The 27,353-nt window shown below is 49.2% G+C and overlaps 1 long non-coding RNA gene across 1 annotated transcript; it reads right to left on the bottom strand.

The window, feature by feature from the left end:
- Positions 1-27,254, bottom strand: LOC117978731 (uncharacterized). Its single transcript, XR_010112686.1, has 4 exons — positions 23,986-27,254; positions 17,042-17,217; positions 14,866-15,046; positions 1-1,808 (listed from the first exon to the last, which is right to left on the bottom strand). It is a non-coding gene; the product is annotated as an uncharacterized LOC117978731 (long non-coding RNA).
- Between the last annotated feature and the right edge of the window lie 99 nt (positions 27,255-27,353).

Here is a 27,353-nt window from a genome sequence, read left to right as displayed (position 1 = left end):
CCGCGCCTGCCCCGAGACTGAGCCGGACCTGAGCGAGGGTTCCGCCGGGCGCCTGCAGTCGGGCAGCCTCGTGGCGCCCCAGCCACGGTCTCTGCACAGCACACATCTCCATCTGAGATGAAGAAACGCTAATCGGGTCCCTGCCACACGTCAAACGTCGGCGCGGGAAGCCAGGGGCCTCCTCAGGCCGGAAAGGAACAGCCCGCCCCCTACTGTGCAGAGCGAGGATCCGCGGCCTGAGGAAGGGAGACCTGCCTGGGCGCTGAGCTCACAGGCTTCTAGGCACCTTCGGAGGCCGCTGAAGAGCAGGGGTGGCGCGAGCTGGCGGTAACCGGGAAGCCCCGGTTACCATGGCAAGGCGATGGGTGCGCGGTTACCCGGCGTGCAGCCTCGCGAGGACACCTGGGCCACGGACGCGCCGCACCCTCGGGGAGCCGGCTCCGGAGGCGCCTCTCTTCCTCCTCCTCCTACCCCTAATGACCATGGATTACCTTTGAAATGGAAGAACGGTAAACCTTTTCTAACATAAGTCGCACTTATAAAGAAAGCATCTGCTAAAGAGGACGTGTTATGTCATGAAATGGGGGGCTCTCATCATGGCGGGGGTCAGGGAAGGTCCACTAGGGCTTTAGCAGAAGAGATGAACCAGCTGACTACCAGGCGCCTTCCAATACTAATATTCTGAGATTTTAATGTATTTTATATTACCATAAAGATCTTGAGTGCTTTAGAAATAATACTAGGTAGCTGAGCACAGTGGCTCACCCCTGTAATCCCACGGCTTTGGGAGGCCGAGGTGGGAGGCCCGAGGCCAGGAGGTTGAGACCAGCCTGGACAACATAACATCCCATCTCTACAGAAACCCACCATTTCATTAAAACATTAGCCGGGCATGGTGGCAGCGTTCGTGGTCTGGGAGGCTAAGCTGGGAGGATCACTTGAGCCCAGGAGTTTGTGGCTGCAGTGCGCCATGATCTCACCACTGCACTCAAGCCTGGGCAACAGAGCAAAACTCAATCCTACTGCGTAAAGTAGAAATACCATTTCCAGGCTGGGCGTGGTGGCGCACGCCTGTAATCCCAGCACTTTGGGAGGCCGAGGCGGCCGGATCATGAGGTCAGGAGATCGAGACCATCCTGGTTAACATGGTGAAACCCCGTCTCTACTAAAAAAAAACACAAAAAATTAGCCGGGCGTGGTGGCAGGTGCCTGTAGTCCCAGCTACTCGGGAGGCTGAGGCAGGAGAATGGTGTGAACCCGGGGGGTGGCGCTTGCAGTGAGCCGAGATTGCACCACTGCACTCTGGCCTGGGCGAAAGAGCGAGACTCTGTCTCAAAAAAAAAAAAAAAAAAAAGGAAATACCGTTTCTGGGTCATAAAAAAATATTTCACACATCATTTTTCCGGATATGTTAACTTTTTGCTAATGGGATATAAATGCCTCCAATTTGAAATTGCTCTTCCAGGAGTGAATTTTAATTTTCTCCCGCTGTGAAAATGCATATTTGTCTTATGGAGAGAGTTTTTATTTCTTACCAACTAACAGTAAAAGCTTCTTCTCACAATTCTGACAAAGTAGAGCCAATGTAAGAGTTTTGGTGTCATTTTTAATGTAGAGGCTTCAATTATTGTTAGTCAAAGGGAACATAAAACATTAACAACAAAATCACTAACCTTTGATTTTCTCTTTTAGATTTGCACATTGTTGTCTTTGTTCTAGGCAAGGCATTCCTGTTTCAATTTTTCCTTTATTCCTTTTCTTTTTTCCTGCACAGTTTTCAGAATATGTTCTCTGACATTTTAGGCCATCTAAGTCAAGAAACCAGTATATGAATTACTTTGACTGGAGAGAAGGGATGTTTGATCCCAAATTCCTGAATTGGGCTCCTCTGAAATATCAGTAGGAACTACAAGCAAAAAATTGATGGGGCGTGGTCCTGTGGTTTGGGGAATTTTTATTTACTTCAGTATACATGTCGTATGTTCATATAAGTTATATATTATTTATTACTGTATTACTCTACTTTCTTTTGGAGAGTCACACTCCACGTTAACCTACTAAAGTCTCTGAAAAGTTCTGCAATATATGAAATTCTTTATTTTTAGCACAGTATTTCCAAAACTGTATTTTATTGAGTTTAAGAAGCTATTGATTGAAAGACGTGTACTTTTGAAAGAACAATAATCACTGCTAATAAAACTATGGCATGCCATGGAATTATAAGACACATCACAACTTTAAAAGCATTAAGATGTTCAAATGAGTATCTTAGAATCCATTGAAATTTGTTAATTTATCTTAAGTATGTTACCCATCGCTGCAAAACACATGATACCAAAAGGAAGGGGCATAAAACAGCCACTTTATTTGCTCACAAGGCTGTGGGTCGGCAGTTTGGGTTGGGCTCAGCCATGTGGTTCATATGCTTTCTAGCTGGGACATTCTCACAGCTGCAGAGGTACCCAGCTGGGGATGGCTGGTCAGGGATGGTCTGGTGAGTGAGACTTGCAGGTGCTGGCAGGGGAACCACAGCTCTCCAGGCCTCTGCAGCAGAGGAGATCATATCTGCTTGCATCATGGTCTCAGGTCCCCACACACAGCAAAAGGAAGACAGCCTCAATGTGCTGGGCTTTTTCCAGCCTCTGCTTTTCTTGGGTTAAATTTGCTAACATCACATTAACTAAGGCAAATTGCATGGACACATCAGATTCAAGAGGTGAAGAAATAAACTTGATGGGAAGAGTGGCAGAGTTGCACTGCACAGGGGCAAGCTGACAGATGGGAGAGGATTATTGCTGTCATCTTTCCACACACAAACTTTTAAAAAAGAATTTCCTAAGACATCTCTTAACATTTCATACATTATAGTTTAGAAAAATCTCCTGGATAACAATTGAATCTTCAGTACTGAGAAACAGATGAGACAGGTATGTATTTAGAGATGCTGTTGACACCTGAAACAACTGGACAAAGAGATGTCAGGGCCTTCCATTTTGCCTGCTGACAAGCTCACAGTCCACTTGTCACTGTTCCACAGAGACTGGCAGAAGACACAAGACTCCTGGATCAGAGACAAAGGACTTCATTATGACCCACGGCACAGCCGGCAGCATGAGCACTGTGTTGACCAGTTTCCTAGGCCCCCTAGTCCATAGGCATGGCATGAAGGGCCCACAGGGATGCTGTACACACATAGGTCAGCATTGCAGCTGAGGGGCAGTGGGCTTGGGGAATCTACTGCCCTTACAGGGAGCAGTAAGTGGGCCTGTTCTTTGTCCAGAGAGAGATATTATCCCTATCCTCAGGGTTGTTCCCTGCAAACGCTACCCCCAAAAAATGGCCCAAGTAAAGATTATCAGAGCCTTGACTCCTTGACACACCCACCAAAAACATGCAGACTCAGGATAAGGCAGAGCAAGGGGACTGTGTGTGAAAGCCCTCCCCATGTTGCAAGGCTAGTTAGGTGGAAACCAGGCCATCCAGCTCCCTGCCCTCTGGCACCCAGGGCATTGTCATGTGACTTGGGCTGTCAATTGAATGCTTCTGTGGGGACAGTTAGGAAATTGCTCAAAGGTAGGGGAGGGGTGGCAAGTTTCCACTTATACCACTGGTGTCCAGGATCCAGGGGCACTGGCAGTGGTCAGTGTCCAGAGGTAGTAAGAGACGTCTGTAAACGTGAAGTGAGTTGCAATGCACTAAGCAAGTTTTCCTGCCTCCCAGCCCCCTTGGCTCCCGCCTGTTTGCACCACTCTTGCTCTACAGCTCTCCCATGATGTTGCAGGCTACCCAGGTCCTCAGTATAAATTCACTTCTGTTTGAGTTAGGCTGATGATGCTTAAAATCAAGAAAAAGCTGTCTTTAGTAGGAACTTGACATTCGGATACAATATTTTTGATGCCAGAAACATATTAAAACCTAAAAAACAAGACATGAAGTTAAAAGAAGTTAAATCTAGTCTCTATGATATCCTAAGCCCTATATACAGTATATAATTTGTAAATTCCTGAACAAACAGAAAAATGTGACTTATACATAAGAGAAAAATCAGTCAGTAGAAGGAGACCCACCAATGACCATGATGTTCTAATTAGTAGAAAAGAGCTTTGAAATAACAATGATAAATATGTTAAAGATTCTACAGGAAAAGATAGTTATAATGCTAAGAAATTTTAGAAGATATTTAGAAACTTTTCTTTAAAAAGGATATTCTAGAAATGAAAAATACAGAATCTGAAATAAAAAAAATTATTGAATGAACTGGCCACAGTGTCTGCTTTTGTAAAAACCTCCAAAAAATTATGCATTGAGTATTTCCATTTCAGATTCATCTGCTGCCCACCTCTCACCACAGATGAATGATCACTATGAATGGTGGTGACCAGGTGGGCAGGGAAGGGGCTTGTCTGAGTGCCTTAGCCCAGGCTTCTGGCCTGCCAACCTTGAAAACAGCAATATCAGCTGGGTGCAGTGGCTCACCACTGTAATCCCAACACTTTGGGAGGCCAAGGCAGGCAGATCACTTGAAGCCAGGAGGTCGAGACCTGCCTGGCCAACTTAGTGAAACTCCGTCTCTACTAAAAATACAAAAATTAGTCTGGAGTGGTGGTGCACACCTGTAGTCCCAGCGATTTGGGAGGCTGAGGCACAAGAATAGCTTGAACCTGGGAGGCAAAGGTAGCAGTGAACTGAGATCGCACCACTGCACATCAGTCTGGGCGATAGAGCAAGAGGGTTTAAAAAAAGAAAAGCAATATCACTTCCTTGTTAGATCCAGTTACCAAGCCAGTCAGAAGGGATGAACGGGAAGGAAGTCACATCCTTAATGTCCAGGGGGGACTGTTACTTCTGTTATTTCTTTTTTTATGTATTTATTTTTTTGAGACAGGGTTTTGCTATGTCTGGAGCACTGCACCCTGGCTGGAGTGCAGTGGTGCAATTACAGCTCACTGCAGCCTCAACCTCCCAGGCTCAGGCAGTCCTCCCACCCCAGCCCCGAGTAGCTGGGACCACAGACGTGCACCACCACACCTGGCTCATTTTAGATTTTTTTGTAGAGGGGGGTCTCACCATGTTGCCCAGGCTGGTCCTGAACTCCTGGGCTCAAGTGAGGAGCTGTTACTTCTGGACAGTTTGCCTTGGACAGTTTGCCCGGCCCCAGTGGGTGTGTTTCTCCTCTGTCGGTGTGGCTAATTTTCATCTGCCTTTATCCCTAAGTCATCCAAGTATAACCTCAGCAGTAACGGTACTGCGGCCAGAACAGTGTTCTCAGCTGGTGCCCCTCCCCTCTCCTCTTACGCACTTTCTGAACCTTTGAAGTTCAGGCACAACTGATCAGCATTCACATTAAAACAGAGATCCTAAGACTGACAGAACAGACGCTCTGTAGCAATTAGATACCAAATTCCCAACCAACTCAAGTATAGCATCACATGACAGAGGGCAGGTACTGAAGGAAATCAAAGTATTTTACCCCAAAATATATTTCTTTTACATATTTTGCTTTTGTTGTTGTCGTTTTTGTTTTTGTTTGTTTGTTTTTGAGACAGAGTCTTGTTCTGTCTCCCAGGCTGGAGTGCACTGGTACAATCTCAGCTCACTGCAGCCTCTACCTCCTGGGTCCAAATGATTCTCAAGCCTCAGCTTCCCAAGTAGCTGGGATTACAGGTGCATGTCACCATATCCAACTAATTTTTGTATTTTTGGAGAGATGGGGTTTCACCATGTTGACCAGGCTGGTCTCCAACTCCTGACCTGAGGTGATCCACCCACCGTGGCCTCCTAAAGTGCTGGGATTACAGGCATGAGCCACCATGCCTAGCCCCTTTGACATATTTTGAAATGGCCCTGCAAAGCTGTCTCTGGTGGGGAAATTTTACATTCTGTACAGAATCCCTTTCCCTTTCAAGATCTTTTTCCAAACCTGAAATGATTGACTGAGAGTCTAGCACCTTTTAAGGTCTGAATAGGAGCCATTTGCCATCTGTTGCCTCCTGGGTGGCCACCTACGAGACATCTACATAATAAGAACCTGAGTCCTCACAACCCCTTATCTTGACCCAGACACTCCTTTCTATTGAATCCAGGTCCTTAGATAACTCTTTTGACCAACTGTCAATCAGAAAACCTTTGAATCCATCTATGACATGGAAGTCCCTTCCCTTGGAGTTGTCCTGCCTTTGCAGTCCAAACCAACATATGCCTCACATGTATTGATTGATGTCTCATGTCTCCCTAAAATGTATAAAACCGAGCTGTACCCTGAACACCTTGGGCACATGTTCTCAGGACCTCCTGAGGCTTTGTCATCAGTCATGACCTATAACCTTGGCAAAATAAGCTTCTAATTGGATTGAGACCTGTCTCAGATGCTCTTTGGTTTACAACAGATTTAAGAAGCTCAGAAAACCCCAAACAAGGACAAATCAACAAAAAATAAAACATCTAATTACATCATGGTCAAACCACTGAAAATTAAAAAAAAAAAAAAGCAAAAGCTTACAATTAACCAGAAAAAAAGATGCATTTTGTGGAGGGAAACAATAATAATGACAAACAGGAAACCTGTTAGCAATGCCTGTTCCCCAGTGCCACAAAGAAATAGCACTTGAACATAAATTCTCTGAGCAAGGCAATTTTTACTTTCTGCAGAAAGGGTACTCTCGCCAGCAGTTTTGCCACAAGAGTACACCAAACAAAGGAAAAGCAGACATATGTATCCCTTACGCATTTGGGTCATCCTTACTACTGTGTCCTGCATCCATTGGCTGGAGCCAGACCTCACAGTCTAAAATGATACCTGATTTGCTAACAACCTAAAACTTTCTTAAATAGGTAAATGCAAGGAAGAACAAAGGAAAAGAGGAAGTTGCTTACGAAAGATTTAAAGAAGCAATAACATTTCCAAATAAGGAAGAGGCATAGGCTGTGAGCTGGATGTCTAACAGCTACGTAGGATAGGACTCAACAAACAGTAATTAGCACAAAGCAAGGAGGCTTGAAGGAAGTTAGTCTTTAAAAGAAACTATTACTTCTAACACTTATGATTTATTATTTAACAAGGGAAACTTTGAAGAGGAAACTTTTTACTTTCTACAAAACTTCTTACCAGAAACAATGGACACTGAAGACCACAGAAGACACCTCTACAGAGCTGAAAGGAAAAACGCCAATCTAGAATTTAACGTCCAAAGGAAATATCTCCCAAAAATGAAGGCAACATAAAGATAATTGTAGATATTAGTTTCCACCCTACCCTGTCCCCATATTAAATATAGTAAGGTCACTTACACATGCGAACCATTATACAAACTAGTAGAGTACATCCCCAGAAGAAGGGAAGGGCATCCACAGGAAGGAAAGGTGCGGGGTGAGCCCCAGTGCTCATGGGACCTCCAACTCCTTCACACCCCCATAGCACAGGTGAGCCCAAGGCAGCCAGGGACGCAACGTGCCTGCCCTACCTACCCTGCCAGGTCACAATGTTCATCCCAGATAATATTAGTGAAAAACATCTTTTGGCAATGACCTTTCTATCTTAAAACTGCAAACAAATGTAATGATACTTCGGTTTTGAAAAAAATATCATCAGTCCACAGGAGATCTTACAAGACAGTCTGAAGCTCAGACTCTTACGTTATATTGAAAATACACGGGATGCGTCACCCCCACCAGTGTCCACAGCTGACCATCTGCATCTTGGAGAACAATCTATTTTCAATAACAAATGCTCACAAAGTGTTTTGAGGAAATAAAAGCAAAAAATAAGATGGTGGGGGGCAGGGAGAAAGAAAACCTATGAGTGTTTTTGCAGCATTCCTGGTTGTTCTCACACAGCACTCTTATAAGTCCTGTATGAAAAATCCCAGAGGAATGAACAGCACCACAGCTCGGGTGCTGTGACCATTTTTATTCACAACTTAGGAGTTGTATATGTTCACAAGCCCCAAGACAGGTTATCCACACCAATCCCCTCAGGCACAGCTGCCAATCTCAAGTAAGATGAGCCACTATTGGAGGCACTGATATCACACTGTTACCCTCACTCACTTCCTCAGCTGAAGCCATCAGCCTGTGTATTAGTCTGTTCTCACATTGCTATAAAGAAATACCTGAGACTGGGTATTGTATAAAGAGGTTTAATTGGCTTACACTTCCTCAGGCTGTATGGGAAGGATGGCTGGGGAGGCCTCAGGACATTTTTGATCATGGCAGAGGGCAAAGAGGAAGGAAGCATGTCTTCCATGGCCAGAGCAGGAAGAAGAAGAGAGAAAAGGAGGTGCCACACACTTTCAAACAACCAGTTCTCCTGAGAACTCACTCACTGATATGGTTTGGCTCTGTGTCCCCACCCAGCTCTCATTCCGAATTGTAATCCCCACATGTCAAGGACCTGGTGGGAGGTGACTGGATCATAGGGGCGGTTTCCCCCATGCTGTTTTCATGATAGTGAGGGAGTCCTCGTGAGAGCTGATGGTTTTATAAGTGTTTGACAGTTCCTCCTTCACACGCTGTCTCTCGCCTGCTGCCATGTAAGATGTGCCTACTTCCCCTTCTACCATGATTGTAAGTTTCCTGAGGCCTCCCCAGCCATGTGGAACTATGATTCAATTAAACCTCTTTCCTTTATAAACTACCCAGTCTCAGGGAAGCTCCTTATAGCAGTGTGAGATGGAGTAATACACTCACTATCACAAGAACAGCAAAGGGGAAATCCACCCCATGATCCAATCACCACCCACCAGACCTCACTTCCAACACTGAGGATTACAGTTGGACATGAGACTTAGGCAGGGACAAAATCCAAACCATATCAGCCTGGTTAAAGTCAGGCCCTTCAGTGAACCAGGCTGCGTTTCAGATGGGTTCCCTGGGAGCTCCCAGCAGGACCCCCTTCAGGTGTCCCAGGGTGACCCAGGAGCTGGAGGAGCAGCCACAGCTCCTCTGCCCATGTAGCTTGGGCAGGTCCCCCACGTTCCTTGAGCCTTAATGTCCTTGTACACAAGATGATTATGAGAGGACCAGCTCTAAGCCCCAGGACACCAGATGCAGAGGCACCTAGGACAGCAGCAACAACATGCCGAGTACATGCCAAGCACACACCAAGGACATGCTGAGTACATACCAAGCACATGTCAAGTACATGTCAAGTACACACCAAACACATGCCAAGTATACATCAAGCGCGTGCCAGGTGCATGCCGAGTACACACCAAGTACATGCCAGGCACACACCAAGTACATATCAAGCATACACCAAGTACATGCCAAGCACACAGTCATTTTTAGTTGTATTGACAGCCACCAGTGTGAGATACAGGCTTCTCTTGAGCCCTTGTACTACATTCCAGAGACTACACAAATGTACCAAAAAGTAAGTGGTAAATCCCAATTTTTACAAAGTAGTTCCTTTAGAAATCCTACACAGAAACTATCTAAAACTCAACCTTTCCTCTGAGGAAAAATAGCTACTGTTTAACCCAAAAGTAGGGTATGTTATTTTAATTTAGGAGAACATCTGGATTCCTTACAAACTATTAATTCTTACGCTAAATAACTAAGATGTTTCCACAAGGTCAAGAGGTGATTAATTACAAACGGTCACCCTGGAAACACAGAACTTTCCTTCATTTCTGATTTTTCTCGAATAGCTCCTTGTTCTGACATCTGATGATGCTGTGTCCACAAGGTCTGTGCACACCAGCTGGCGCCTGTCAAGGCCATGGCCAAGGCCACTGACCTCTGTTCATTAGTTTATTTACCAAGCATCCCCCATGGGCCAGACCCTGTTCTAGGCAGGAAGAGCAGCAGAAGGTGAACCATAAACAAACCAAAATCCACCAGCAAGCGAGTCTTCAGCATGCAGAAGGCAACAGTGCCATGGAGGGCAGGCACCAGGCAGGTGGAAGAGGGGCCAGGTGGCCGGGGCAGGCCGCTGGGAGGAGGCGTTGGCTCTGTCCACGCCTGGAGAAGGCAATCAAAGATGCCTTCAAAGGACAATTTTATTTTAGACTTTTCTCCTATTTCTGGGTCAGTGTTTGTTGTTCTGTTGCTATGGAAACACTAAAACCCTGGATTCTTTTTTACTAATAAATGGATTTCTTAGCCACGACCATCAGCCAAAACATGCTAATGGATTTGGTCTTTGATTTTTTTCAAGTTAAACAACCATATTCATCCATAATTTAACCATGTACTTAACGGTTCTTCAGAACTGACATAGACCAAGGCGTGCGTTTACTTCATCCCTACCCCAAGCCAGGAACTGTGCGAAACATTTTGTGTAGATTACTTCATTTACCTGACATAGCAACTCTATGAAGGAGGTATGTTGTCCCAGTTCCTGAAGGAGCCCCAGGCACAGGGGCAGAGAGACATTAACACCTCACCCAGGTAACACGGCCAGACTAGCGTAGCTGAGACTTGAACCCCCTTGTCTAGCTCCAGACCCTATGCTCTTAACCAGCATTCTGTCTAAATCCCCTTTAATGCCATCATTTTTAGAGCAATGGAGAGTTGGAGCAAGACAGGTATTCACAAATTTCTCAAGTGCCACCTTCCCTGTAGAATTCCAATAGAAATGAATGGATGTTATGTTTTCAGGAAGGGTAACAAGAAGAGAAGTTTATCTGTCCATAAACATCAGAAAGAAAGAAAAATGGTGGGGCTTGGGGTGGCTTGTAAAAGCCCTGGGGCTGTATGACATGCCCCTCCACCCTGCAAGGAGGAAAACTTGTCAGATGCATCATAATGAACTTAAAACTCTGGACATTTCCAGCAGCCAGTCTTGAGTAAGACATGCACACGCACACATAAATGTCTGCATGTGCAAATCCACACAAAGGAAACGCTGTGAGAGTTCACACATGAGAAAGGTAGTTGAGTCCTGTCCTAGGAGGTCACCTCCCACCCACACTGTCTGGAAGGAAAATCTGCTAAAAGGGCCAGAATATGTAAGACAGTATCTTGTTCATAAAAACTAACAGAAATTTAGTGGTCAGCAAGTTTGAGCCCATTAAGAGTCCAACTCTGCCCCTAGGGGACAACAGGCTTCAGAAAAAAACAGAAAGAGTCACATGTGTATGCACACACATACACGGGCATACACACATGCAAACATGCATACATGCACACACAATATACATGCATATATATGCATACACACATGCATACATGCACGTATATAATACACATACATGCACAAGTGTGCATACACACACAATACACATACATGCAGATGTACATATACACACAGGTGCATACATGCATGCACATAATACACATACATGCACACAAGTGAATAAACACACACACATAACACATGTGTGCACATATACACATACACACATGCACACACACACGCACACACATTTACACATTCATACATGCATGTACATAATACACATATGTGCACATGTACATATATATGCACGCATACACATGCACGTAATATACACACACACATACACATACACACACACACATGCACCAACTTCCCTCTTGATGCACAAGATATTTCTCAAAATAACCTTGGCCACTTAGCACCTAGGGACAGAATTATTGACAGAACATTGGGAATGAGGCTCTAGACTGGCCACAGGTCCCTCATGCCACTGTGACACCTTCAAATGCGTGACTGAGCAAAGTTTCTCAGAGGCCCCAGGAGTGAGCTGGTAGCACCATAGCACCACACACAGATGACTGGTGCTATGAGGGGGCCTAATTCTTCAGACATTCTGTGCATTTAGTGATGGCAAAGCACGTTGCTCGGCTTTTCCCTTATTCAGTTCACAGGGTGCTGTTCTGGGCATTACTTGAGTCTTTTTTGGAACCCAAAGTGCTCACGACACGTGACAGCAATTGTGTTTGTCAGGGATCTTCAGAGAAACTGAACTGATAGGATGAATATAGAGATTTAGAGGGAGATTTTTATTGCATATGGGCTCACACAATGGTGAAGAAGTCCCATGATCTGCTGTCAGCAGGCTGGAGACACAGGAGAGCCAGTGGTGTCGTTCCAGTCCAAACCCAAAGGCCCAAGAACCCGGAACTCAGATGTTCAAGGGCAAGAGAAGATGACGTCCCAGCTCAAGAGGTGAGAGCAGTCTCCCTTTCTCCACCTCCATGTCTTATTCCAGCCCTCAGCGGGTTGGATGACACCCATTCCCGTTCCAGAGTGTGAGATGCTATTCAGTCCAATTCAGATGCCCATCTCATCCGTATGCCCTCAGACACACCCCAGAGTCATGTGTGCCAGCTATCTGGGCACCTCTTAGCCCAGGCAAGCTGACACATAAAATTAACCACATTTTGCCATGTAAGGACCTGAAAGGCCTGATTTGGCCGGGCTCACTGCAAGGGCCTGGTTTAAGCAGGTGCTCAGCCTGTCTTGGCGTCATTCTCATCCCCATGAACTCCAGCCCATATCTCCCAGTCATTGGGGATCCTTTCCTGGAGGAGCTTCTTGGTTTGCAAGGACGATGCTGACTGGCCATTATCTCAAGGGCCATCAGCTATGCATGCACCTTACATGGGGGGTAAGCATTTTGTTTGGTTTTGTTTTTTAGCTGAAACTGTAAAAAAAAAATTAACATGAACTGATGAGAATCACCCATACCATGTCATGAAACGCAATCATTGGTCATGACTAGGGAGAGCATCTGAGTTGGATACTGTTAAGGATATAGTTTAGGCTTTGCCTGCATGATTTGGAACAGAAATCTTGACTTAGAACTTACAGAAAAACATTTCAACCTGAGAAAGCTGATTACAAAATAAAAAGGTTAAGAAAACATGACACATTAAAAAAAAACATCTAAAAAGTGAAAACTTCAGTCATCCAATTATTTGGCATTGGGCTGACAAAATAAAAGAACTTTTTAAGACACCACACACAAAAAATGAGTCCAGCTTCTCAGAGAGTGAGCATGTTATTGACACAGACAGATTCAAAATCCTAAGAAGGATAATGAGGAAAATCGGTTTTTACAAATAATTATTAATAGACCCAATGCTCTTAGAGATTCCTCCTCCCTGAGCACCTTTTGAGCAAGAATCTTTCCTCGGAGCTTTGGGAATTCCCCTTCTACCCCTGTGGGAACCCACAAATCATAGACCAGGGGCTCTGTAAATTCTGCAGGGGGAAAATCCATTTTGTGGATAATTTATTGCAAAAGAGTTGAAAAGGGGCGTTGGTTAACTAGAAAAGCTTATGCAGTAAATAGAGAAACCAACGATTCGACTCCATTGTGGCTACAAAAATGGTGGAAAATGACAGGTCTTTCAGTCCTCGCCACCTACTTCCCACACTTCAATAGTGTTAACCCTTAAGGACCACCATCATCAAGAGGCCTTAATAGAGAATCCACTGAAATGAAACCACAATCAATTCAATGCTAGCTACTTGGCCTATAAATTGAAAGCAAAGTAAATACAAATTACTCTGCCTGCTGTGATGGTGAATGAGGTTTTTAAACACAGCTACTTGTCAGATTTCGGCCCTTTATTTTTATTTTCCCCCTCCTTTATCTGAGTTTTACTTTTCTCCTAGGGCGCCTTTCCAAGGTGTTTGTAAATTGCCTCCAAACGTCAGGTCTGCAGTTGGCATCTCACCACTTACGCCTGCGCTTCACTGAGGTCTGCAGGGCTATGGAGGCTGAGCTGAAAGCACTTCCAAGTGATTCCCCAAGGAACGTCCTCACAGGAGCGTTCAGAGGGGCCCAGCCAGTGCTCTTGCTGCTGAAGGAGCATCCCAGGGAGGTGACGAGCCCAGGGCCCCTGGCACAGGGTGGCCCTGGAAGAAAGCACTGTGCTCCCAGCACTTGAACAGGACCCTTCTGCAAACACAGCGCTCGAACGGAACCCTTCTGCAAACACAGCGCTCGAACGGAACCCTTCTGCAAACACAGGGCTCGAACGGAACCCTTCTGCAAACACAGCGCTCGAACGGAACCCTTCTGCAAACAGCGCTCGAACGGAACCCTTCTGCAAACACAGCGCTCGAACGGAACCCTTCTGCAAACACAGGGCTCGAATGGAACCCTTCTGCAAACAGCATTTGCATAAATTGCACCATCATTTTTGTACTTATTTTACATCAGAGAGGTAGGCTGGGCTTTTTGAAAGAGGCACACTGGCTGATCTTGCTCCTGATTAGCTGAATCCCTTCTTTGTAAAGCAGGGAAGATAACAGCCACCTCTGAGGGCCAATGTCAAGACCCAGGCCTTCAAGGCTCCTAAGAGAACAAGGTGGCTGTGCCTTGGGAGGCTGAGGCCAGAGGATTGCTTGAGGCCAGAAGGTCTAGACCAGCCTGGGCAGCATAGCAAGACCCTGTCTCTACAAAAAAAAAAAAAAAAGTAAAAATTAGCAAACATGGTGGCTGGCATCTGTAGTCCCAGCTACTCTGGAGGCTGGGGCAGGAGGATGGCTTGAGCCCAGGAGGTTGATGCTGCAGTGAAACTTGCTCATACCACTGCACTGCAGCCTGGGCAATAGAGCAAGACCTTGCCTCAAAACAAACAAAAACAGCACAAGGCAGCCACATGGCTATTGCAGGAGCAGGAGGGGCTCTCCCAGCAAACTTCTGCTTGGGCTGACGTTGGGCCCTGTGGGCATGGAGCTTTGGGCCCCTCCCCCTGGAATGGGTTGTGCTGCAGCACAAGGCACTGTCTCCTGCGGAGGAGCCTGGTGGAGTCGGCCACAGAGGAAAGGGTTTAATTCATCCTCGCTACGTTTCCCACACATGCTGGGGAGTACCATACACGCCAGCATTGCACTGGCTTCTCCTGGGTTGACCAGAAGTTTCTGTTGTGCCTGGTGTGGGCAGTTGTAAATTACAGGCTTTGAGTCAGAAGAAACCTTAAGCCCACCTGATGCTCTCGGCTCCGACTGTGCTCAGGCTCTGGCTCAGCAGCCTGTGCTCCCCGGCGTGTCCCCGCCTCACTTCGTCTAGGGGGTTGCTCTCCTGGAGGGCAAGGAGGCTGCAGTGTCACGGCTGCACCTCCCCTCACGATTCGGCAGGACGTGCCCAAACGGCAGGACTGAATTTTCCTGTTGTGGCAAAATTAAATTCTGAGCAAGTGTTATAGGAGGAGTTCTGTCTGTAAACGTTTATTCAAGAGGCAAAGGTAGCCTTTCTGGCTGAAAACTAGAAACTCATTCTATTTAACTAATGTGTAGTTTGCGGGGAGGTGGGATTTAGATGTATTTAAACCCCACCCCTGAACTATTGTGAGCTTTCTAGCGTGTGAAGCCAAGATACCGAACAAGTCGGCAAGAGACAAAAACGGGGAGATGCCAGGACGAGCATCCGTTCTGCTCCGCAGTGGCCCGGGGGCCGCTGTTCCCGCAGACACCAGCAGCTGATCCGCGCACAGAACAGGACCCCGGCCACGGTGAGGAAGAGAGAACGCGCACGTTTCAGATCTCTGGTCGGTAGGTGGCTGGAACGCCAGGTGTGGGGCGGGCGCTGCAGAGCCTCCCACGCGGCACAGGCTTCTGCCTGCTTTTCAACCACAGCTTTGCTGCTTTGACATTTCTGGAATCAAGGTGCACCTCATAAGCAACACCAACGAAAATCAAGTAGGGACGAGGCTGTGGCTGACGGGCAGGTGCAGACCACACCCTCTCCACGACCTGGGGCGTGTCTGTGGCTGACGGGCAGGTGCAGACCACACCCTCTCCACGACCTGGGGCGTGTCTGTGGCTGACGGGCAGGTGCAGACCACACCCTCTCCACGACCTAGGGTGTGGCTGTGGCTGACGGGCAGGTGCAGACCACACCCTCTCCACGACCTAGGGTGTGGCTGTGGCTGACGGGCAGATAGTGAGTAAATTGAGGCACTTCAGGTGCTCCCCGGAGCGGAAGGCCGAGGCAGTGGCTGACACGTCAGGAAGGGCTGGCCTCAGCGCGTGGCATTTAAAGCCCCCAGGCAGGGAGGGGTCCCCTGTGTCTGATACAGCACGTAGCTAAACAGCCCTTGTGTAAAAAGTGACACGCCCGGCGCTGCTCTTTCCCTAGGAGCGCTGTTACGGAGTTAGCGGTGGACCTCACGAGTGCCGAGTGCATTTGCTCCCCGGGGAGGCTCGATGCTCAGGGACTCCAGGCCTCGGCGTCTGCAGCAGATAATCACAGAGGCTTGCCAGGTGACCTCCGGTGAGCTCCGTGTGGCTGCAGCCTAGCTGGAATCGCTGAGATTAGGGAGGAAGAGGGGCCGGTTCCTCATAGCCCGTGGCACGTGGGAAGGATGCGCCCCCGGCGTAGAGCCCGCGCTGGGGACCACAAACAAGCCTCTCCAGCTGCTACCCACTTTCATATTCTGTTCAGGAGCTACCTGGTAGGTTTTTTGGTTAATTTTCAATGAATATAAGTCTATATTTCTAATGTATAGGAATAAAACAAACAAAGAAGTAGTCTATCCACAACACACTTCCCAGGGGTTGGGCAGCAGTGGGCTGAGTCCTGCCAGAATCGGCCCCACAGGAGCAGCCCCAGCAGCCGGGACCTGGAGCCTGAGGCCAGCGCCGCAGAGGTTGGAATCCGGAAAGGAAGGCGCCCTCCAAAATGACGTGCAGTGAGTCTGGATGACTTGAGGAAAACAAGAAGAACATGCATTTTGGATGTCTATTTACAACAACACTGATTTCTTAGATTTAGAGAAGGTGGCAAAACCCTCCACTGAATGTGATTAAAGTCGTGGAGAGCAAGGTGGGACCCAGGCCGGCAGCAGCAGCAGCGAAATAGATCAACAGACAACAGGGTGTTCAGGACCCAGTTCAGGGCTGGAGAGGACAGAGATCGACAAAGAACTTGGCCATCGCCAAGGAGCCCGATGCCGGGTGAGTGTGGACGGCAGCTCACGGGAGCCCTGCCCATGCCCATCCTGGTCCAGCCACGCTTGCTCGAACCACAGAGAGGGACAGCTCAGCCCACAGCTACACAGAGGAAGAGCCTGGGCAGCTGCCCACAGCCCCAGGGATCAGGCCTAACATTTTCCTAAAACTTCCCATCTGTGTTGCCTTTTCCACTCGCACCGTCTCACTTACGCCACAGGCTGGGAGGTAAGCAGGGCACGTATAGTCCCCACCGGGCACTGGGATCTGAAGCAGTCGGCGACTTGCCTGGGGACAGGGCTGCTCCACAGATCTGGGCATCAAGCTGAGGTTCCGGCTCCAAGCCCTGTCGCCTTCTCGCCTCTTCATTTGCTTTGTGGCATCACAGCCTAAGCAAAAAGGAGAAAGCAGTTCACTCAGGATGGGAGTACTCTCGTCCTGGCTTCCGGAAGGTTCCCGACACAGGTCCCCTCCTCCTACGGTGCAGGCCCCGGCGCTTACGGAGCCACTTCCCAGCCTCCCCGGCAGCCTCAGCACCACGCTGTCTCCGCTGCCGCTTTAACTGTGGACGTGGTGACCAGCAGCCTTCCAGAGGTGGCCCCTCCAGGAACGGTGGCATCAGCTCTGTGCAGGGAAGACAGCTGCTCCCAGACGAAGGGAGGAGGCCTGGGTCCCCACACAACACGGTCGCGGCCAGTCCCTGATTCAGGGTCGTGCTGGACACGTATTCTGCACGGGGCCAGATTATGCGAATTTTAGCCTTGTGGATCCTACAGCCGCAGCCACAGAAAGATGGAGACAAGGGCACGTGGCTGTGTCCCAGGAAAACTCTCTCTACAGCTGCCGGCCACTTCTGGCCGCCTCCAGGTCTAGACGCTCACGTGAGAGAAAAACAGATTTAAAAAATCATTTAAGCCATTGCCTCAAGGCCATTTCACAAATCCAATGACAGGCCAAATTGGGCAAGCACAACTATGAGTAAGGCCTATTCCAATATTACAGAAAATCTGCAAGACAGTTTACAGGCGAGGCTCCGCCATACCTGCCAGAGCGCCCAACCCCTGGGGCGACACCAGGCTGAGGACACACATTTCTACTTCTCGTCTCTGTGCCTTTGACCTTCCCATCCCTCCTGCTTCTCCAGCTTTGTGGCTCCCCACAGGGCTGTGTTTATTCTGTGATCACTGCCCATTTTGGAGGTCACAAGCTCTGGAGCTTACAGGAACTGGGCAGGACATTAAAAAGCAGCGTGTGGGGAGCGCTGTGGGGAACTCACGGGCCCTGTCCCATGGAAAATATTCAAGTTCAAACGTTAGTAGAACATCACGAGGGTCAAACAAAATACGCCTGCAGGCAGGACCTCTGATTTATGTTAGCGCTGGGCGTCTCCGCCTACCCACAGGGCAGCGCCAGAACCACCGCCTGGCTCTTAGCACAAAATCTGCTCATAAGTGGATGCTTAGGGAGTGTTTGTTGAACTGAACAGAGGTGAATTATAGGCTATTACCGCAAGACTCTGAAATAGTAGACATGTTCTGTGAAAACCTAGGGGACCTTTTTCCAAATCGGGGGCCGATTAATTCAGCTGTTGGAGGCTCTGGCCCCCATGCAGACTGAAGCCTCGGTTCAGGGCCAGCGGATGGCAGAGGTGCGGCAGGGTCAGAGCTGCGATCCCTGCAGATCCTTCAGCACTGGAGGAGAAACAGCCAAAGGGCAGGCGTGGCCCAGAGCCAGCGGCAGCTCTCCTGCACCAGCCTGGGCAGAGACGGCATGAACAGAGAGTAAAGTGGTAAGTCCAGGGATGCTTCCCCCAACATTATTTGATGGTCTCTTTCTTAAGAAAACAAAGGAAGCAACAATGTTTCAATGTGCCTCTTCAGGTATCCTCAGTGATTTATATTAAAAACCAGAGCCTTTAGAAACATCTTGAAATCACACTCTCCAGACTCACCCCAAAATACCCAACAGTGAAGGAGAACTTACTGTCCCACTAGAATGGGCATTTTCTCTGGAGGGAGAAGAAGGTTGTCTAAAGACACTAACAGTAGGTGGGGCTTGTCTAGGCCTGTGGGGGACGGGGCATGGTGGGGGTGTGGGGAGGGACCGCCTTCCACCAGAAGGGATGAAATGAGCTGGATTTTCATGTCATAAACAGATTTACTCTGCATGTCCTGATGTGTATAAACCTTTAAAAAGACTCTAGAAATGCTATAATATTCAGAGCATTCTCTCTGGATGGTGAGACTATAATTTTTTCTTATTTTTAATATAATTTCAGTTGTCTTCAATATATAAATATTACTTTTAGAATTTAGGAAATAAGTGTAATTTTTTTAGAGAGAGAGTCTCATTCTGTCGTCCAGGCTGGAGAGCACTGGCACGAGCTCAGCTCACTGCAAGCTCCACCTCCTGGGCTCAAGCAATTCTCCCACCTCAGCCTCCCAAGTAGCTGGGACCACAGGCACACACCACCACACCCATCTAATTTTTATATTTTCAGGAGAGATGGGGTTTCTCTATGTTTCCCAAAAGGCTGGTCTTGAGCTCCTAGACTCAAGTGATCTGCCCACCTTGGCCTCCCAAAGTGCTGAGATTACAGGTGTGAGCCACTACACCCAGACTAAATGTAATTTTTAAAAGAATATATGTACAATGCCCTGGTCTTAATAAGTATCTGATGCATGATAGGTGCATTAGTCTGTTCACACACTGCTTATAAAGACATACTGGAGACGGGGTAATTCATAAAGGAAAGAGGTATAATGGACTCACAGTTCCACATGGCTGGGGAAGCCTCACAATCATGGCCAAAGGCAAAGGAGAAGCAAAGGCACGTCTTCCAAGGTGCAGACAGGAGCGTGTGTGCAGGGGAACCACCCTTAATAAAACCACCAGATCACGTGAGACTTACTCACTATCTCGAGAACAGCACAGGAAAAACCTGCCCCCATGATTCAGTTACTTCCCACCAGATCCCTCTGAAAACACGTGGGGATTACAGGAGATATGCTGCAAGATGACATTTGGGTGGGGACACAGCCACCCACAGCAATAGGTTTTATACAAATATACATGTATGCTTGTATGTATATGCCATTCACCACCTTCCCCAAGCTAATTTTTAGGCATATATATAACATATATGCCATTCACCACCTTCCCCAAGCTTATTTTTAGACATATATATAACATATATACCATTCACCACCTTCCCCAAGCTAATTTGTAGGCATATATATAACATATATATATAACCTATGATGCATCAGGTACTTATTACACATATATGTAACATACACACACGTAACATATATACACACACGCATATGTAAGCTACTTTTCTGCAGCCTCAACCTCTCCAGCTCAAGCCATTCTCCTACCTCAGCCCTCTTGAGTAGCTGGGACTAGAGGTGTGTGCCACCATCCGCCCCCAGCTACGTTTATTTGTAGAGATAGGGTCTTGCCATGTTGCCCAGACTGGTCTCAAACTCTGGGCTCAAGCAACCCTCTGTCTTGGCCTCCCAAACTGCTGGGATTATGATAGGTTATATTTGTATCAAAGTACCATGTGAGCAGGAACCTTGTACTATGATCTCACTTTATAGTTTTTAAATAATACCATCATATTTAAGAGAATTACTTTATTCTAACCTGCATAAGTAAAATAAGCCAAGTGACTTTAGACTTTAGAATTCAGTGTCACTCAATTCAGGAGAGGAGGGCGAGGAGGGTAGGAGCAGCCACATGTGGGTCAGCTCAGTGTCACTCAATTCAGGAGAGGAGGGCGAGGAGGGTAGGAGCAGCCACATGTGGGTCAGGTCAGTGTCACTCAATTCAGGAGAGGAGGGCGAGGAGGGTAGGAGCAGCCACATGTGGGTCAGCTCAGTGTCACTCAATTCAGGAGAGGAGGGTGAGGAGGGTAGGAGCAGCCACATGTGGGTCAGCTCAGTGTCACTCAATTTAGGAGAGGAGGGCGAGGAGGGTAGGAGCAGCCACATGTGGGTCAGCTCAGTGTCACTCACTTCAGGAGAGGAGGGCGAGGAGGGTAGGAACAGCTACAGGTGCTGAGAATTCCCACCAGGGTCTGTCTGGCCACAGGGCGCCCTGTCCTGTTAGCCCATGGGTGCGGATGCCACCTGGGCTGGCATTGCACAGGTGGGAAGGATGGGGGAGCATGATGCTGGCAGAGGTTGGGCAGGAGCCCGAGGCAGTGGGCTCTGGACTCGCCACCGTGCACAGCAGGTGCTGAGGCTCACGGAGTTTCAAGGGGGCGCAGCCTGGGAGGTGGAAGGTGCGGTGGGTCCTGAAGGGTGCTGAGGAGAGTCCCCTCAGGCTGAGCCCACGCTGTGCAACATGAAGGTATGGATTCTGTCTTACGATGCGGCTGGGGGTTCACCCTCCTTTTCTCCCTGTCCACACAATATGAAGGTGCGGACTCTGTCTTACGATGCGGCTGGGGGTTCACCCTCCTTTTCTCCCTGTCCACACAATATGAAGGTGCGGACTCTGTCTTACGATGCGGCTGGGGGTTCACCCTCCTTTTCTCCCTGTCCACACAATATGAAGGTGCGGACTCTGTCTTACGATGCGGCTGGGGGTTCACCCTCCTTTTCTCCCTGTCCACACAATATGAAGGTGCGGATTCTGTCTTATGATGCGGCTGGGGGTTCATCCTCCTTTTCTCCCTGTCCACAGTTCAAGGCTCCTTCTTATTCCCTTAGGATATTTTTTTTAAGTATCTAGTTTACTTTTCTGCTTTTACTGTCAGGCTGTAAAGAGCCACCAAAACCACCTCCTTAAAGAGCAAAAAATCCAACTGGCATTGGAGACCCCATCTCAGCCACGGAAGAGGCCTTCTCTAACCCAGACCTAGGAAGCTTCTTGCACCCCCTTAGCCATGGAGAAGAAAAGCTAAAAATACCAATTCAGGTAGGCGGGATGTCCACTTTTTCCCTGGAACCCTTAGCTTGCGTGGGACACACTGGGATGGGAGCTGCTCCTCCCGTGCTCACTGGGGAACCTCCTCAGAAACTGCTCTGGACAGAAGGTGGGAGGAACCTGCCCACTTTGAGGATTCCCATCCCCCACAACATGTGACTCTAGTGCATCCCACAGGTGCCAGCGTGCGTGTTTACCGCACCCTCCTCGGAAGCCCCTCTGGGCTCTTCTTCTGCTGGTGGATTCTTCTGCTCCTCTTCCCACGTGGATTTCCACCGCGACCTTGCCACGTACCATGGCTTCGGGCCCCATGAGTTTCACACTCACCATGGGTGATGCACGCCCGTGAGGTTTGGTGGTGGTGAGAGCTTTGCAGCAGGAAAGGCAGGTCTGGAGGATGCCTCAACCCAGGGCGATTCTATTCCCAGGGGGTGTCAACACGGAGGCTCCAGAACACATCCCTCTAAAACTCCCTGGAAGCCCTCATGTCCCCCGAGGCACAGCACCCAGGGCAAAGGCCAGGCCTTGGATGCAGGGAGGTAGGAGGAGCTTCCCATGGACACACTGGAGAATAACATGCTCCTTCAGCTCCTCAGAACCGGTGCCAGCTCAGCCTCAGGCAGCCCCAATGTCAGGTGAGCCCCAGAGGGAGTTAGAGGGGTGAAGACTCAGAGGAGCCTGGGAAGAACCACCAGTTCACTTCTCTGCTCCCTGCCCTCTCACTTGACACCTCTCAGTACCCAAGCACTCCCCAAACTGTGTACCTCCCACACAGGTGCCAGGACAGAGGCCAGCAAGCCCTGGGGCTCCAGCACCTTCCTGTGGCTGGTAGGAACACGCCCAGTCTCTCCTTGTGGCCCTGGGCCTCCAGCTCACGCTCCCGGCACCTGCACCTCCAGGCCTGGCTGGGGAACCCGTCTCCCTGTGCCTCTCGCAGACTCCCTGCCCGTCTTTGCTTCACTCCCACTTGTCCTTTGAGACCTGGCTTGGTGCCATCGCCCAGGGACCTGCCAGGATCCCAGCTGTGCCTGATGATGGGGGCAGGGTCCCTGCCAAGTAGAAGGAAAGGCACAGCCACATCCAGGCCAAAAAATAAAAGACAATGATTTACCTCCCTCTCTACTGTCCATAAAACAGGTCCAGCATTCAACCAAAATGCTTAAGTAACATAGAAAAAAGCAAGAATAAAACCACATTCCCAAGAGACAAAACAACCATCAGAACAAGACACAGATATGACTCAGATGTTGGAACTATTTGAAAGGGGATTTTAAATAACTATGACTGACACATTAAAGGCTGTGATGGAAAACGTGGACAACATGCAAGATCAGATGGGCTGGGCCAGATTCAGTAGCTCACAACTGGAATCATATATAGGCCGGGCACGGTGCTCACACCTGGAATCCTAGAGAGGCCTGGGCATGGTGGCTCACACCTGGAATCATATAGAGGCTGGTACCCGTGCAGTATATCACACCTGGAATCATATAGAACACCTGGAATCATATAGAGGCTGGTCCCGGTGCAGTGTATCACACCTGGAATCATATAGAGGCTGGGTGTGGTGCTCACACCTGGAATCTTAGGCCAGGCACAGTGGCTCATACCTGGAATCCCAGCACTTCGGGAGGCCAAGGTGGGTGGATCACTTGAGGTCAGGAGTTCAAGAACCAGCCTGCCCAACATGGCAAAACCCCATCTCTATTAAAAATACAAAAATCAGCCAAGTGTGGTGGTGCACACCTGTCATCCCAGGTACTTGGGAGGCTGGAGCACGAGAATCACTTGAACCTGGGAGGCAGAGGCTGCAGTGAGCCAAGATCACACCAGAGTGAGACTCTGTCTCAAAAATAAATAAAATTTTAAAAACACTCGACTTGGCTGGGCATGGTGGCTCATGCCTGTAATCCCAGCACTTTGGGAGGCCGAGGCAGGCAGATCACCTGAGGTTGGGAGTTCGAGACCAGCCTGATCAACATGGAGAGACCCCATCTCTACTAAAAATACAAAATTAGCCAGGTGTGGTGGCACATGCCTGTAATCCCAGATACTTGGGAGGCTGAGGCAGAAGAATCGCTTGAACCTGGGAGGCAGAGGTTGCGGTGAGGCGAGATTGCGTCATTGCACTCCAGCCTAGACAAGGAGAGCAAAATTCCGTCTCAAAAAAAAAAAAAGGAAAAATGAAAGGCATTTCCTTGATTCTTAAGCATCCTTACTTGTCTTGCTTTGCCCCATTCTCCCGGCCTTTGATGCTCCTCCCATGCTCTCCTCTAGCTTTCCGCTCCTTTCCCTGAAGCCGTGCCGCCTGCACCTCCTGCTCCGCTGAACTGCGCCATCTGTGCGGCTCGGGCCCCTCCCTCCTACCTTTGCTGCTGTGCGATGATTCGTTCCGCGGCACTGCCTCTGCTGTCATGGGGTCCTCTCCAGACGGGCTGCCAACAAGCAGGGCGGGGTGGACCCTGGCTCTTGTCTACACACTGGATTGGGGACAGGGCCAGGTGCACCCTTCCTCTTGTCTACTCCCTGGAGTGAGTGGGGACTGTCTACAGTCCTGCCCAGGCAGACGCTTTTCCAGGATCAGCTCAGCTAAAGCAGCATCTTCTCTCCCAGGCTTCACTGTCTCTCAGATATTCTAAATAAACTATTTTTAAAAGCCTACTTCCGCATTCAGGACTGTGTGTGACTATGCTAATCTCTGTATCTTCAGAGATTATTTCTGGCGAAATTACATTTTGGCATTTCACCACCTGCGGGGCGTTCCTGGTGTTGAGTCTCCAAGAGGATGGGAGGCCAGAGGTGCTGTTGGACGGTGGTGCTGTCGCCCAGGGCAGCACCCACTGCTTGGAGGAGCTGCTGTCTCGGGGGCAGATGTGGACCTCAGGGCGCAGAGGCTGCCCGGTTCTGTGCCATGTTCTCCAGTCCAGGACCAGCCATCTGTTCATTAGGAGTCAGTCCGAGATTAGCGGAACCTTCCTTAGTAGGAGGGCCGTGCCTCCTCTTTGCGTCTTCCTGAGCATTTTAGTGAGATTTGGAAGAGCTGATGATGTTAACCATCTGCCATTTTATTGTGAGGCCTCAAAACTTAAATTTCCTACTTGTGCTTTTACCATACCTGGGACCTTGAACATCTACATGTCACTGGGTAAACCACAGCCACGACTAGACCCCCCTCTTGACTCCAGTTTATGTCAAATGGAATTTTGTAAATAATTGTGGGGGGTGTGGGGTCATTGAGGGACCAGACTGTAGCCTCCAGGAATAAAAGTCTGCATATCCAATTGCGCTTGTACATTCCGATATGACTCTGCCCTGCAGACACAACTGCCACTCAGCCATCCCCCGCGCCACCATTCACTGAGCACCTCCCGTGTCCGAAGCACCCGGGGGCGATGACTGTGAGAAAACAGAAGTGCCTCCGTCCTCAAGAGCTCAGTCCAGCACAGCAAGCGGGGTATCCTCAGCACACAAATAACCACACGTGAGGTAACGAACGTTTGAATTTACTTCTACTGATGTGGCAAATGTTGAAAGAAAAGTGTTTTCTAAATAACAAAAACACGACTGAAAAAGAGAAAATTAAATTACCGCTGTCTGCCTTGGAAGAAAGCGCTCAGCCTGCGTGCAGCGAGGCACCAGGGTGGGCTTGGAGACCCCCGTGTGGAAGCGGCCTTGCTGTAAAGTCAGACGGGAAGCCCACGGTGGGAAGGAACCGCCTCCCGCACTGTCGGCCCACCTCTTGCCACGTCTGTTTTCCTAATCTGCTGTGAAATGTGTTTCTTAGAGGCTGCGATTACTCCATCCTGTTGCCTGTCTCACCTTCCTCTGGAAGATCCCGGAGGCATCGCTAGCGCCAGGGCAGGCTGCACCTGGGAGAGGCCCACAAGCACCGGGCCAGCTCCTCCCTGGGGGTGAGGCTGAGGGGCAGATCATTGGCCTTTTTGGATGTTTCTTTCTTCACGAACTTCACATTTCTATATGGCTCAAAAAACACCCAATGCTTAGGAGCCTGGGAAGGACGCATTCAAGGACATCGTGGAGCAGAAGCTGCACAGGCCAACCAGCCACAGGGCAGAAGCCGCCCAATGGCCACAGGTGCTTCCGAGGCAGCGCGTCAGACACGGCAGCTGGGGAGAGCTGGGCCTCCTCTCGCCCCTGGCCTCCGTGAGGCCGCACCTCCTGGGCACTGGCAGAGCATGAGCAAGGGCTTCAGAGGGGGGAAGTGAGCCCCCAGCCAGGCAGGAGGTTCACGTCAGGAGGACGTAACTGAGCTGCAGACGGTCCTCCCTTGGGAGCTCCCCCTAAAGCAGCAGCACTATGACCGGGCACATAACTCAGGAGCCAGACAGAACTCCCTGGATTCCCTTGAGCTGATTTACTGAGCAGTTTCAGAGGCCTGAGCCCAAGCAGACTGCCTCCCAGGTTACAAAGGAGTCAGGACAGAGAACGAACTGTGAACTGCGGATGACAGCTGAGAATTCGCGGACACCAAAGCCCAGAAGAGGCCCAAAGAAAAGGAGGGACAAATATTCATTCTAACTTTAAATAAGATGGAATCTGAGGCTAAGAACTTACCTCAGTCTCAAAACTTCTAGACCAATCATCAAGCGGGTTGCAAAACAGCAGCAAGGACGGTGAGTGGGTGTGGACTCGAGAGGCCGTGTGTCCACTCCACTTCCTTTCCACGCAACTGTGAACCTGGGTTCCGTGAAGATGCAGAGAGAGGCCGCGTGCCTGTCCACTTCCTTCCCCACGTGACTGTGACCCTGAGTTCCATGAAGATGCAGGCGGAAGATGAACAAATTCCAGCCATTTGTTGAATGAGGATTGGCTAAGCCTCTACTGACACAGCAGGCGCTGTAGCAGGCACCTGGAATTCAGCGGCCAACAGTTTCAAATCAACGATTAAAAAGCAAAGAAAGGCTGGCGGTTGCTCGGGTGGCTGGAGAGGCCCACGCGAGACGTGCAGCCCTGCCGTTGGGGAGGGGGCTGTGTCTGCAGCGTCACAGCCGGTCTGGTGGGTCCCTCCCAGACACCTTCCAGGTCTAAGACGAGTAAGCGGAGGCGATCTTGTGCCCCAGTGAGAAGACCTAACTGTGCCCATCCGTTCACCTCACAGACCCATCGATGGCCCACGGTGCTGGGAACATTCTGGGAGGGTGATGGGACAGAGGGACGGGTGTTTGTGACACATTCTGGGATCTTCCTGTCCTCACCCCAGAACTCTCCTGTCTTTGTGCTATGGTTTGAATGTGTGTGTCCCTCCAACATTCAAAGCCTGGAACTTAAGCACAAGGGTGATGCTGTTAAGGGGCGGGGCCCTTTGAGAGGCAGAGCCCTAGTGAATGGATCGGTGCTGTCAGCAGAGAGGCTGAAGGCCCCAGGGCCTTTCTGTCCTCCGCTACTGTGCGAGGGCACAGCCATGAGGTACTGCGGAAAGCAGAGGGCAGCTGACCAGACACGAAACACGGGGCGCCTTGATGCTGAATTCCACCTGCAGGAAACAGGAGGTGCAGATTTCTGTTGCTGATAAACTACCCAGCCTAGGGCATTTTGTTACAGCAGCATGATTCCTAGTCTACCTGAG

The sequence above is a fragment of the Pan paniscus genome, chromosome 6 (genome assembly GCF_029289425.2).
Source record: "Pan paniscus chromosome 6, NHGRI_mPanPan1-v2.0_pri, whole genome shotgun sequence".
In the NCBI taxonomy this organism is placed as follows: Eukaryota; Metazoa; Chordata; class Mammalia; order Primates; family Hominidae; genus Pan; species Pan paniscus.
This window is presented reverse-complemented; position numbering and strand designations above follow the sequence as displayed.